We start from the raw sequence: 13,314 nt of genomic DNA, 5'->3' as shown, positions 1-13,314 counted from the left end.
AAAGTTTTCAAATGCATGAGCAATGGATCTGAAATTTGATGAACTCCTGCTGGACTCCTTACTCCTTCTGCCCTTGTCCCCTCATTCTTTCTTCAACAAGCAACCAGACTGACCTTAATGTGCAAATCACATCATTTCACTTCTGTCATCAAAATCCTCCAGTAGTTCCTCTCTCAGTCAGAAGGAAAGATGCAGTCTCTACAGTGATCTAGAAGGGCAACATTTCTCTGACTTTATGTCTTATACCTCCATCTTTTTCATTCTGTTCCAGCCATCTGGCCCCTCACTCTGTGTGAAGAAAGCCTGGTGTGCTCATGTTTTGGGGCTCTTCACGCCTGCTGTTGCCCCAGCCTATATGCTCTTTTCTCAAATGCATCTCTTTACTCCCATGCTGTGGTTCTTACACAATTACCTAGTCAGTGAAGATTTCCTTGGCCATTCAATTTAAAATTTCATTTGTCATGTAATGCTTCCTGTTTATCTTCTTGATTTCTCCTCATTTTTTTGACTTATTTTACCCCATTTATCTTGTTTTTTGTTTGTTTTCCCAACAGGGATTTAAGTTCCATCAAGGTAGGGATTTTCTTACTCCTTTTTACTGACTTTTGAATTCATTCTTGAATTTACTTATTCTATTTCTATTAACTTCTAAATCTCTAGCATTTAGGAGAATACTTGGGAATAGCAGTGCTCAGTACACATTTATAGGAAGAAGAAGGGAAAAAGCAAGCAAGGGAGGATTGGAGGGAATAAAAAGTAAGAATTCTGTATAAGATTTCATGCTAAATTGAGTATAGAGGGAAAAAATTCAACCTATTCATTAAAAATCAGCTTGAGTTTACTTCCACTAAAGAAAAATTACATATAATTTTCTCAACAATGTTTTCATTTTGTGTCGGATACAAGTATAGCACATTCTGCAGTGGCATGGGGATAAAAGCTAGAAATCACATTCACTTGCCTGTACATGAGTTGAATACTGACAAATTTATAAAAGGAACTTAGCACATGCCAGGCTATTCAGCCTAAGTTATGAAATGAACTACGTTTTTGAGGGAAATACTAAAAAGATTTAGTCAAGACTCCCCATAGAATTTTTCAGGACCATCAAGTGAGGGGTATTTTAAAAAATTAGGATGGGGTCATATTTTGATGTTGAGAGGTACATGGCCCAGAAATGCTTGAAAAATTTTCTAGTTCCTTCTCAGTCATGTTTACCCCAGCTCTCTTTTTTATTTATTTCTACCACATGGTTTATTTCTGACAATGAGCTTGACTACCTTTGTTGAGGGTAAGGAAATTATGGACAAATCTAATTTAGACATCTTATAACGTAGAGCAAATGGCCATGCTGGAAAGCCCAAGGCAGGTAAGATAATTGGAGAAGCTTTGCCAACCAGATTTGTTGTTTTTGTTAATTAGAAAAGACCGACACTGTCTTCTTGGTTGCTACCTATGAATAAATCAGCACTACCAGAAATCACATATATAACTTGGTTTTAAATAACACACTTTGCTATCTGAAACTTTATGAAATTAAAAATAATACAAATAACTACCAGTATCAAACATATCTGTGCTCTAATGCAAACAGACGTTTCTCATTTTTTCCATGTGATACATATATCAGTGTATTTACAAAAAATTGCTTTACACTTTTATTTTGTCATCTTTCCTTACTTAGAAAAAATACATAGGCTTTCCTCCCTCCAAGTTCTCCTCTTGAATCAGTCATGGCTGGCATTCCATCATTTGTAATGGATGTGTCACACTCTCCCTCCCAGGCATGTAATTGCAGGAGTGCTCAAACTGACATAAACATTCAGACTTCAGAGAGAAAAGCCCAAGAACTGAGAACAGAAAATTAGATTATTAGTGCTTTCTTACAACCTTGACAGTGCTACTTTTGATGAAGGATTGAAAATTTGGCTAAACCCTCTTTTTTATTCATTTTGCTTAAACCAGAACACATTTTTATAGTGAAATGTTTGCAATCACCTAGAAACAGAAAGACTTCTTTTTAAACCATAAATTTGCATAGAAAAAGATAGCAATGAGAATGTTTGCTTGCAGTTTTAGGTGATAAAGGCAATATTTGAAAGTATGATTTTCTTGCTCTTACAGTCACCTAAAAAAATAAAGAAATTGAGATTTTAATTGAAATAATAGTGGGATCTCATGTGAGGCTTTTGCATAGTCATAGAAAACTAGCATTAGAGGCACATGTACTTTGCTCTCAGACTTTTGGAACCCATAACTGTTGGTGGATTTAATTAGACAGCTCTACTAATTTGAGCCAGAGTTATGCCAAGTACTTTTACGTTACTCAGCAGGACCACTCTATGACACTGACAATGTCAAGGGGTTATGTTCCAGTCATAAAAATTGGCTAAGATACTTAAATTACCAAATAACTCAGCCTCAGAGGGACCATATTGCTTTGAAAGAGAGTGGTGTGGGGGTTTTGAAGTGTCAAAAATAAATGAGAAGTAACTTAAAGAAGATATCTAGTTTGGTTTATGGACCACATCCCCCCCCCCAATTTCTATCTAGTTACTAGACAAATGATTGATATTGCTAAAGTGCAAAATCCTTTGATAATGAGGTTTTATAAGTAACTCCTGCATATGTTGATGACCTTTTACTAGTGTCAGTGTGTGACAGAGGTGAGTTCTGAGAGAAGAATGAGCCAAGTTTTGAAGCCCAGGGGAACTGAGGGCCTAGACCATTACCATTTGACTTTCTCATTTATTTTTCTGCACATGAATCCCCTGTTGACCCTGAACGAGACATATTTGAAATATATTGGGGAGAAAGAGGTGAGAACTGGGCAGCTGAATAGTAATTTGGTCTCTGCCACTCATTATTTCTGGCTCTTTGGATATTAGCTATAGCATTCAATTGCAATGCCGTCTTGCTTAAATCACGGCTGTCCATGCAGTGGCCTTAGGAACGAATTCCTTAATTTTTCAGCATCACTGCAAGAGAGATGAAGAGTCAGATAATTATTTGAAGCTTCTATAGCGCAGGACACTACTCAGCATGTCTGTTAATGGCAGATTGCAATCGGAAGAGTAAATGATAACCACATTTATGTACATATTTATCATTATCTATAAATTTAGACTTGGCCTGCAACAGCAGTTTATTGGATTCAGAACCATTTATTAAATTGACTTCATGTATTTTCATGGCCATGAGTTTAAAGAATTATATTTTTAAAGGATTTCCACAAACTGAAAATGATTTGCAACTGCATTAATGGGAAGAAATAAATTGAAGACACTCAGGTGAAGAGTTTAACACAGAGAAATGTTTGATTTTCCTACAAGAGTTTATAGGGTACATTTGAAGTTAAGGTTTCTGTGTGTGCTTTCTGCCAGGTTTTGCTTCTTAAATTAACTTTTAAACATTTCTAGAAACTATTACTATATTAATCTTTTTGTGTTTTTTACTGCCTGGTTTGGTAACAAGTCACTATAGTGTTACATTCAGGTTAGTTAGTGTGGAAACGAGTGGAAGATATTCCTTCATAATTCTAACGCTTTTAAACACTAGTTTGTTGCATGATTATTATATTTAAGTACCTCATGATGTCAGTTAACTGCCATTGCACCTCAGTTAAATAACTTTATTGATAGTGTGGCCACATTCCTTTGAATAGCTGTAACACAGTCAGATAGGCTGTCTCAAATTAATGTTAGGTGATCCAAAAAGCACATGACTTTATACATCTTAGGTTTGGTGTGTGTGTGTGTGTGTGTGTGTGTGTGTGTGTGTGTGTGTTTATGAGTGTCAGTTGGTTTGGGTGCATTTAAGAAATAGGCAAGGTTGTAGGTTTTGAGAGAAGTGTGAAAATTCTATTAATTAACTTTAGTAATCCCATGACACCAGAATGGTAGCCAATACATCTTCCACAAAAATAAATAATAATGATGTATTTATAGCTAATGGGCTGTAACATTCTGGGATCAGCAAAAATGTGGGTAGAAGCAGAGAGAAACACACATGACCTAATGAAGGGGACTGAGAGAATAATAGACATGGAGGAGAGCACATGGGTGAGCCAGGACTTTTCAGGAAAAAGGAGGACATTTTAGGGTCTTGAAGTCCTGGTTATTTTCATTGGCTAGTAATTTGGAGTCCAAGTGACCTGAAGGTAATCTCTCTATTTTTAATCACCTTTTCCTCTCATGCTTCCTCTTACTTTTCTCCTTACCACACATATAATTTGGTTGTTGTAAAATGGGGCATCAAAGGTTAAAAATAATTACTGTTTCATTGTGCCAGTTTTTCAGTCAATATTTCGAAATTGCCAACTGAATATTGTGTCAATTTCAATAGTAATGCATTTTCCCACCTCTGAAATTGATACAAATTTATATGTAATTTTTAATTTTCTTGCCTTTATTGTATGAATTTAGACCTTTCTAAATGATGACAGAAATGATGACAATTATGTCTTACTCCTAAATTGAAAGTGAATTCTTTTAAGATTTAATTATTATTCTTCCAAGTGGTAAAGATATCTCAAGACAAATGCTGGGCATAGAAGCCACAGGGCATAAATATGCAAAGAAGTAAAAAGCTAACCTTTTCAAACAATAAGGCTTCTCTCTCACTTACCAACTTTACATTTCCCTGTATGGCCCCAGAAGATGACTGGTTAGCCAGAAACGGGTAAGATTCCTCAAGGGAGGAACAACCTAAGACAGGCACAGTCGCAGGGGGGCCATCAGGTGAGAAATTGGGGATCAACAGAGGTGAGGCTTAGAACCTCACCCCCCCTGTTCTGAGAGAAATCTTCTGCATACGTGGATGTTTTATTGCCCTTGTCTAGCTTGGATTAACACGTAGTCTACAGGAACACACCTGATCATCTACATTTGCTCTCTTACAACACTAAACTATGTTTTCTACCTTTATCTTGTATCTACCTACCACTTCAGCATTTTATTAAAAATAATAATAATATAGAGAGAAATGTGGTATCCACATATAAATCAAGTATAAAAATCAAATGAGTATTCATATTTGAACTGACTTTATAGTTCATAATGCATGAACAAAACCAAAAGTTTCTGTGATGACTGCCCTTGTACTGTTCACCATGTGACTTATTCACTATGTAAGAATTTGTTCTCCATGTAAGAACTTGTTTGTTATGCTTCAGAAGATTGGAGACTGACGAAAATTAGGCTTGGGGTGGATTAATGATTGTGCATTGAGCATTGACTCCCCTATACAGAATTTTATTGTTGTTAACAACTATTTGATCAATAAATATGAGAGATGCCCTCACAAAAAAAAAAAACAAAAACATGCACACTTCCAATTGTAAAATAAATAAGTAACCGGGATGTAATGTATAGCATAAGGAATATAGTCAAAATATTGTAACAGCTTGGTATGGTGATAGCTGGTACCTAGAATTATCATGTATATAAATGTTGAATCACTGTGTTGTACACCTGAAACTAATGTAATACTGTGTGTCAACTACCCTTCAATAAAAAATAATTGTCTACAAAAAAAAAAAAAGATTTAATTATTATGTATGTTTTCTGAACTTTTAAAATATGTCCTTTATGAAGTCAAGCAAGTTTCCTTATATTAATTATTATCCTAAATGGGTGATGGATTTTTTTGCACCTAATTTTTCTGCATTGAATGAAATACTGTTTATTCTGAGAGAATGTGTTGACATAAATTCATGGATAGATTTTACTCATGTTAAATTATTTCAAATTTCTGTGATGCTCTGTGTAAGGCAGAACTAAATACAAATTGCACATTTTAGATAGTAACTTATTAACCGTTTTTACATTTTATTCATAAGTGGGAGTTACAATTTTTCTTTCATGAACTATTTTCATACAGTTTTAAATCAGTGCCATACTAGCCACATAGACTGAATTGGTAGAATTTTTACTTTTTCTGTTTAGAAAGTTGTATTAAAGGGATATTTTTTGAGAACACATAGCTGGATTTTTTTCCGTTTTGAAAATCTGTGTCTTTTAACTGAAGAGCTTAAATATAAATGATAATTAGAATTGGTATTGTGTATTAGGATTTATTTCTTCTATAGTTTGTAGAAGTTTTTAAAGTCATGATTCCCCTTGGCTTTATTTTTTCATCTTTCTTGATTTCTATTGGATAAACTGGATGTCCTTTACTGTCTTTTAAATCTTTTGTCTACCAGGTTGGAAGTTAGATTATTTCTATCAGTATATTTAATTGAAAGTTTTGATTAAAACACAAAAATAAAATACGTAATGTAATTGCAAAGGGAGGTGCTAGTCCAATATGCAAATCTTTAAAGGAAATGTCTTAAATTAAAAAAATTGAAAGTTAAAAAAGTTAAACATGCCTACACTAAGGATGTTAAAGACAAATGAAAAGAGGATTTATGAAGAACATTTCTTTGGAAAAAGCTGTTTAGTGTGTTGAGTCCCATGCCCACCCCCAAGAGGGAAGGGAGTGGCTAATTTAACTGTTACCTCAGAACTGGGAGAGGGGCTTCACCAGGACATTTACAACTTCATCTCTTCCCCTGCTTTAAGGGGAGACAGGAGAAAGGCATTTGTCCTCTGGAAAAAATAAGAGGATGAGAGAGGTGGGGCAGCAAGTGATCTAGTAGCAGAGGGAGTGTGTTGGGGGAAGGGAAGTGGGTTTCCTTTGAACCACATGTATGCCATGTGCTAAAGGGATCTGGTGTGAGTGTTGTCTTAGATGTTATTAGATAGGTCTTACTGGAAAGCTTTATATCCCTCAAAAAGTGGTCAAAATCAAATCACTGGGTTCCTAGGGGCTGTCACATCAAAGGAACTGGAGGGCAGGAAGTCCCAAGGACTGGGATCTCTGAAGAGGTCACAGAAGAGCTTGTGTGATATTAACGCCAAATACAGTGTCATTTGAATAAGAAAAGTCCTGAATCTCTCATCTGATCTCAAAACCCTCCTGGCAAGTGATGGGGGAATCTGACACTGTTGTCTATCATGTTAGAGAGACAATCTGCAAGAATAAACAAAAGTCCTGCTGGACTCCCTCCCTGAAGACCAGCAGACCCAGTGCAGTAGGTTCCAGCTAGAAGGTGAAGGGAGAAATACTGCTTTTGAAAAGGTTTGGAAGATTTTGTTACTATACCAGATTCGACATTCTGTGTATAGAATGAGAGTCTGTGTAGACATGGATCTTTCTATTATGTGCGATAAGAAAAGTCATGCAAGTAATAACTCTATAGCATCTTACTATGCTGACGGACACTGACTGCAATGGGGTGTGTGCTGGGGGACTTGGTAATATGGGTGAATGTTGTAACCACAATGTTGCTCATGTGAAACCTTCATAAGATTGTATATCAATGACACCATAATAAAAAAAAAAAGAAAAGCCATGGAACAAATTACCCGACAATATATGATTATATCCCATGAATTCCCTTTGATTGTTATACACCAGTTAAAGTATTCTGTTTCTGTTATTTAGTAGTTATCCTTACATTTTTAGCATGCATATTCTAGCCTCCTTCTGAACACTGCTGATATTAGTACTAGAAGTTTCTAACTAATTCTTGTAACTTATTATATGAAATTTTAGCATAACCCTGTATTGCTAATTCTTTACATTTATACCTACTGAGTTCCTCTTCCTTTTTAAAGACAGCTTTCCTTCTCTGATGTTGTACTAACATTCTCTTAGATTTTTTCCTAACGTTTTTATACTTTAGTTTCTAACCTTTAGATTACTGATCTCTCTGGGAAATTTTTCTGCATATAATATGTGGTAAGTTCAGTTATATATTTTTATTTTAAATATATTATCAGTGGTCTCAATCTCATTTATTTCAGAATCCATTATTTGCCCAAAGATGTGTACTGCCACATTTATCATGTATTTCCATGTATTCTTGTTCTGTTTGTAGATTCTCTCTTCTTTCTTCTATTACTGCTTTTATACCATACCATTTTTATATTTGTTTAACTAGTTCTACTAATATTTTTCCATGTTTCTTTGGGAATTATGGAAGATAGTTTGCATGAAATTCAAAATATTATAAAGTTCCAAAAAGATCTCTTTGAGACTATGACTGATGATTTATTATATCTATGTAAATCTTTTAATAAGTTTATATATTTTTATATATAAACTTTAAAAATAAATTTGCTTATTTCTTTTAATAAATTTATTATATATGTCATATATATAATAAATTTATGTCTGTATATATGGGTATATATGTGTAAATCTCTTAATAAATTTATATATATACATAAATAAGTGATTTATATATATATATATATATATATATATATATATATATATATATATATTTAGCTCTTCCTTTTAGGGACCCAGGCCATCTTTCCATTCTCTAAAGTCTTGTATGTACTTCATAGATTTTTTTTCTCGTGCCTTCCTCACTTTTGTTGTTATTGAATTCACTCCCAGACTGTATAGCTATTTTGTTCTTGCAGTAAGATTTTCCACATACAGCAGTTTAGTAATACAGAGTCCAGGAAGCAATCTTTAGAAAATCTCTGGGGAGATTTAGGTCCAAATATGCTTGAGGTACAGCCAAGAACAGGTGTTAGCCCCTTTTGAGAAATGTAACCAAATGTTGAACTATTGTGAGACCACAGAGCAAACTGTCATTTATTTCTTCCACACAGATTTCTGAGTGCTTGTTCTTAAATACTAGGCAGTACTGTATGATACTATAGGAAGCAAAACAGACAACTATTTCAGAAAACCCTTGACTTTTCTTAGTTTATATTTTAGTAACAGGGACAGATGATAGATAAGATAAGTAAATTATATACTGTGTTGTACAGTGTTAAAAACTAAGTAAAAGAAAGCAGGGAAGGAAGATAAGCACTGGGCTGGGCTGAAGTTGTAGGTGGGGTGCACCATCTACAGAGAAGAAGAGAATTAAGATGAGATGGGAGATAGGTCATGGATGGAGAGCCTGGTCATATAGGAAATTGTAGGTACTTGTAACAATGTTCACCTTGACTCCAAGTAAGAGGGAAAGTTGCAGGAGAGTTTTTAGCAGAGTAGTGAAATGATATGACTTAGTTGAACTGTATTTTGGCTCTGGGTTGAGAATAGACTAAAGAGTAGTACCTCTGACCCAGGTAGAAGATGGCAGTGAGGTGGTGGGGAGTGATTAATTTTGGAGCTATTTCGAAGATAGAATAGGCTTGCTGACTGAATGAGCATGAGATGTGAAAGAGAGGAGTCAGGAATGAAACCAGTGCTTTTTGCTTGAACAGCTGGAAAGACAGAGTTACCATTCAGTTAGAAGGTAAATAGCATGGAAGAAGTAGATTTTGGCAGGGACGGGGATCAGGCGCTCAGTTTGGGATATTTTATTTAAGAGATACTTACTAGAAATCAAGCATATACTGATTTAGTAGTTAAGTGTTGATATCAGGGACCAGGAACCGTAATGCGGATGTGGGAACCATCAGAACATAGGTGGTGTTCTAAGCTGCGAAACTGGAGATCACCTAGCAAGTGAGTATAGGAAGAAAAGAGACTGAGACTTGGAGTACTCTGACATTTCGGGGTCAGGAGAAGAGGCTAATTTAGTAAAAAGACTGTGAAGGAGGGGCCCAAAAGGTAAAAGAAAAACCAGCCCAATATGTTGTGCTGTAAGCAAAGTGAGGCAGCTGTATCAAAGGGGAGAGAGTGATTTATTGTGGCAAATGGTGCTGGAAAGTCAGTTAAAATGAGAAATGAGATTGACCATTGTCTTCAGCAACATGGAGTCTGCCGCTGACTGGTAAAAACAGTTTGGTGAAGTGGTGTACAGGAGGAGATTCACTGAGAGGAATTCAGGAATTTGATTAGAAAAATTGGGACAAAGTTTTGCTTCCAAGAAAAGGAGGGATATGGGACCTAACTGGAAAAGGACGAGGTAAACGGGAGGGAGGCTTTTTTGAAACGGAAAAATTACAAGTTTTTATGTTTAGGAGAATGAATCACAAGAGAAGAAAGAACTGATATTGCAGGAAACAAAAGAATAGGTGGAATGATGTCTTTGAGTGAGTGAGCAGGATTGGCATTTAATTTACAAGTGAAGAATTGGTCTTTTCTGCAAGCAAGGACCTAAGTGGAGGATATGGTCACAGGTGCAGGAAGGTGGGCCGGAGTTTGTGGAGTTTTTCTTCTGATTGTTCTGATCTCTTATCAAAAAAGGAACCAAGTGATTAACTGAAAATAAATCTGGAGGAATTAGTATTAGAGATTTTCAGATAGAGGAAAATGAATGAAAGTCATGCAGGAGAAGGACTGCTCCAGCCCTAAGATGTGGGAAGCATATAAAACATCTGACTGCCCCTACCCCCTGCAAAACCATTCATTTTCCTCCATTATTACAGTTCTTCAATTTTTAGCTGGACAGAGTTTCTTACAAAAATCATGGCCTTCTTTGCAGCTAGGCAGGACTCTTGGTCAAAATTTAGCCGATCACAGAAATCTGTAGCATTACTTTACACTAACAAAGAAATAGCAAAGAGAGAAATCAGGAAAACAATTCAATTCACAATTGCATCAAAAAGAATGAAATACCTAGAAATAGACCTAACCAAGGAAGTGAAAGACCTATACTCTCAAAACTACAAGACACTCATGAGAGAAATTAAAGAAGATACCAATAAATGGAAACACATCCCATGCTCATGGATAGGAAGAATTAATATTGTCAAAATGGGCATCCTGCCTAAAGCAATCTATAGATTCAAGGCAATTCCTATCCAAATACCAACAGCATTCTTCAACAAACTAGAGAAAATCATCCTAAAATTTATAGGGAACCACAAAAGACCTCGAATAGCCAAAGCAATCCTGAGAAGGAAGAGTAAAGTAGGGGGAATTATGCTCCCCAACTTCAAGCTCTACTAGAAAGTCACAGTAATCAAGACAATTTGGTACTGGCACAAAAGCAGACCCATAGACCAATGGAACAGACTAGAGAGCCCTGATATAAACCCAACCATATATGGTCAATTAATTTATGATAAAGGAGCTATGGACATACAATGAGGAAATGACAGCCTCTTCAATAGCTGGTGTTGGCAAAACTGGACAGCTACATGCAAGAGAATGAAATTGGATTATTGTTTAACCCCATACACAAAAGTAAACTCGAAATGGATTAAAGACTTGAATGTAAGTCATGAAACCATAAAACTCTTAGAAGACAACATAGGCAAACTTCTCCTGAATATAAGCATGAGCAACTTCTTCCTGAACCCATCTCTTCGAGGAAGGGAAACAAAAACAAAAATGAACTCATGGGACTATATCAAACTAAAAAGTTTTTGTACGGCAAAGGACATCATCAACAAAACAATAAGGCATCCTAAAGTATGGGAGAATATATTTGTAAATGACATATCTGACAAGGAGTTAACATCCAAAATATATAAAGAACTTACACACCTCAACATCCAAAAAGCAAATAACCTGATTAACAAATGGGCAGAGTATATGAAGAGACAGTTCTCCAAAGAAGAAACTCAGATGGCCAACAGACACATGTAAAGATGCTCCACATCACTAATCATCAGGGAAATGCAAATTAAAACCACAATGGGATATCACCTCACACCAGTAAGGATGACCAGCATGGAAAAGACTAAGGACAACAAATGCTGGCGAGGATGCGGGGAAAGGGGAACCCTCCTACACTGCTGGTGGGAATGTAAGCTAGTTCTACCATTGTGGAAAACAATATGGAGGTTCCTCAAAAAACTAAAAATAGAAATACCATTTGACCCCAGAATCCCAGTCCTTGGAATATACCCGAAGAGTACAACTTCTCAGATGCAAAAAGACATATGCACCCCTATGTTCATTGCAGCACTTTTTACAATAGCCAAGATATGGAAACAACCTAAGTGTCCATGTGTAGATGAATGGATAAAGAAGATGTGGTACATATACACAATGGAATACTATTCAGCCATAAGAAAGAAACAAATCCTACCATTTGCAACAACATGGATGGAGCTGGAGGACGTTATGCTCAGTGAAATAAGCCAGGTGGAGAAAGACAAATGCCAAATGATTTCCTCATTTGTGGAGTATAACAATGAGGCAAAACTGAAAGAACAAAATGGCAGCAGACTCAGAGACTCCAAGAAGGGACTAGTGGTTACCAAAGGGGAGGGGTGGGGGAGGGTGGGTGGGGAGGGAGGGAGACGGGGATTGAGGGGTATTATGTTAAGTACACATGGTGTGGGGGATCACAGGGGGAACAGTGCATCACAGAGAAGGGACATATTGGATCCCCAGCAACTTGCTGCACTGATGGACAGTGACTACACTGGGGTATTGGTGGGGACTTGATAGTATGGGTGAATGTAGTAACCACATTGTTTTTTCATGTGAAACCTTCATAACAGTGTGTATCAATCATACCTTAATAAAAAATAAATAAAAATTTAGCCAATGAAATTAAGTGGGCATGTTGCTTGTAATTTCTGGGAAACCTGAAGAAGGAGGGCTTAATTTCTCTCTACTTTGTGTTGCTTAGATTGCACATGTGAGGCCTGGTTGCTGAGGAGATTCATTGAACCCTGAATTGCTAAGTTCAGGTTTCTAAAAAATCCCAGCCCAAGGCAAATTTAGGTGCTAATTCATTACTGGGGGTGTGAGAGTAAAAGAGAAGTAAGGCTAGGAAGCAGGAGAAGCCAATACAAAGTAATGTGTTTCTGCGTCAACCACAGTTCCACAATCATGGAAAAATCCTAATGACTAGGATATGAGCAGTAACTCCCAACTTCTTGCCATTTATACTGTTGTTAGCCAAACTTCTCATGTTGGGGTACCTCCTCCTCTCTGCATTGCCTCTTCTGTCCCCTACAGGTGGGTACTGGGGAAGCCAGAGCCTGTCAGATCAAATCAGATGTGGGCAATGGAGCTGCTGGGCACCCTGCCTCAGTGGGCATGTTGGAGGCCCTGCCAGTCAGTGGTGGGAGAAGACAAAATATATAGTGGTAACCAGGATTTGCAATTGTGAGGACTTTGTAACTTGTTGCTGGGTCTAGTCTGGCTAGGAGCCAGGGCACAGATTCCTGGGCCTTCACTCTTACTTTGCTGTTATCAACTTGGGAGATCATGGAGAAATAGTTTGAGTGTCCATTTCTTCATCTATTTCAAGAGAACATTTTTTTTTTGTATTGAAATAGTTTGAAATAATGTTCAATGCCATTCTTATTACTTGTGATTCAAGAGGTTCAAGCACCTTCTATAATTATTTCCTTTGCGTTATATATTACAGTGTATTATTAGTAAATATTTTGG

Source organism: Manis pentadactyla, chromosome 13 (genome assembly GCF_030020395.1).
Source record: "Manis pentadactyla isolate mManPen7 chromosome 13, mManPen7.hap1, whole genome shotgun sequence".
Classification (NCBI taxonomy): domain Eukaryota; kingdom Metazoa; phylum Chordata; class Mammalia; order Pholidota; family Manidae; genus Manis; species Manis pentadactyla.
Note: the sequence above shows the minus strand (reverse complement) of the source record.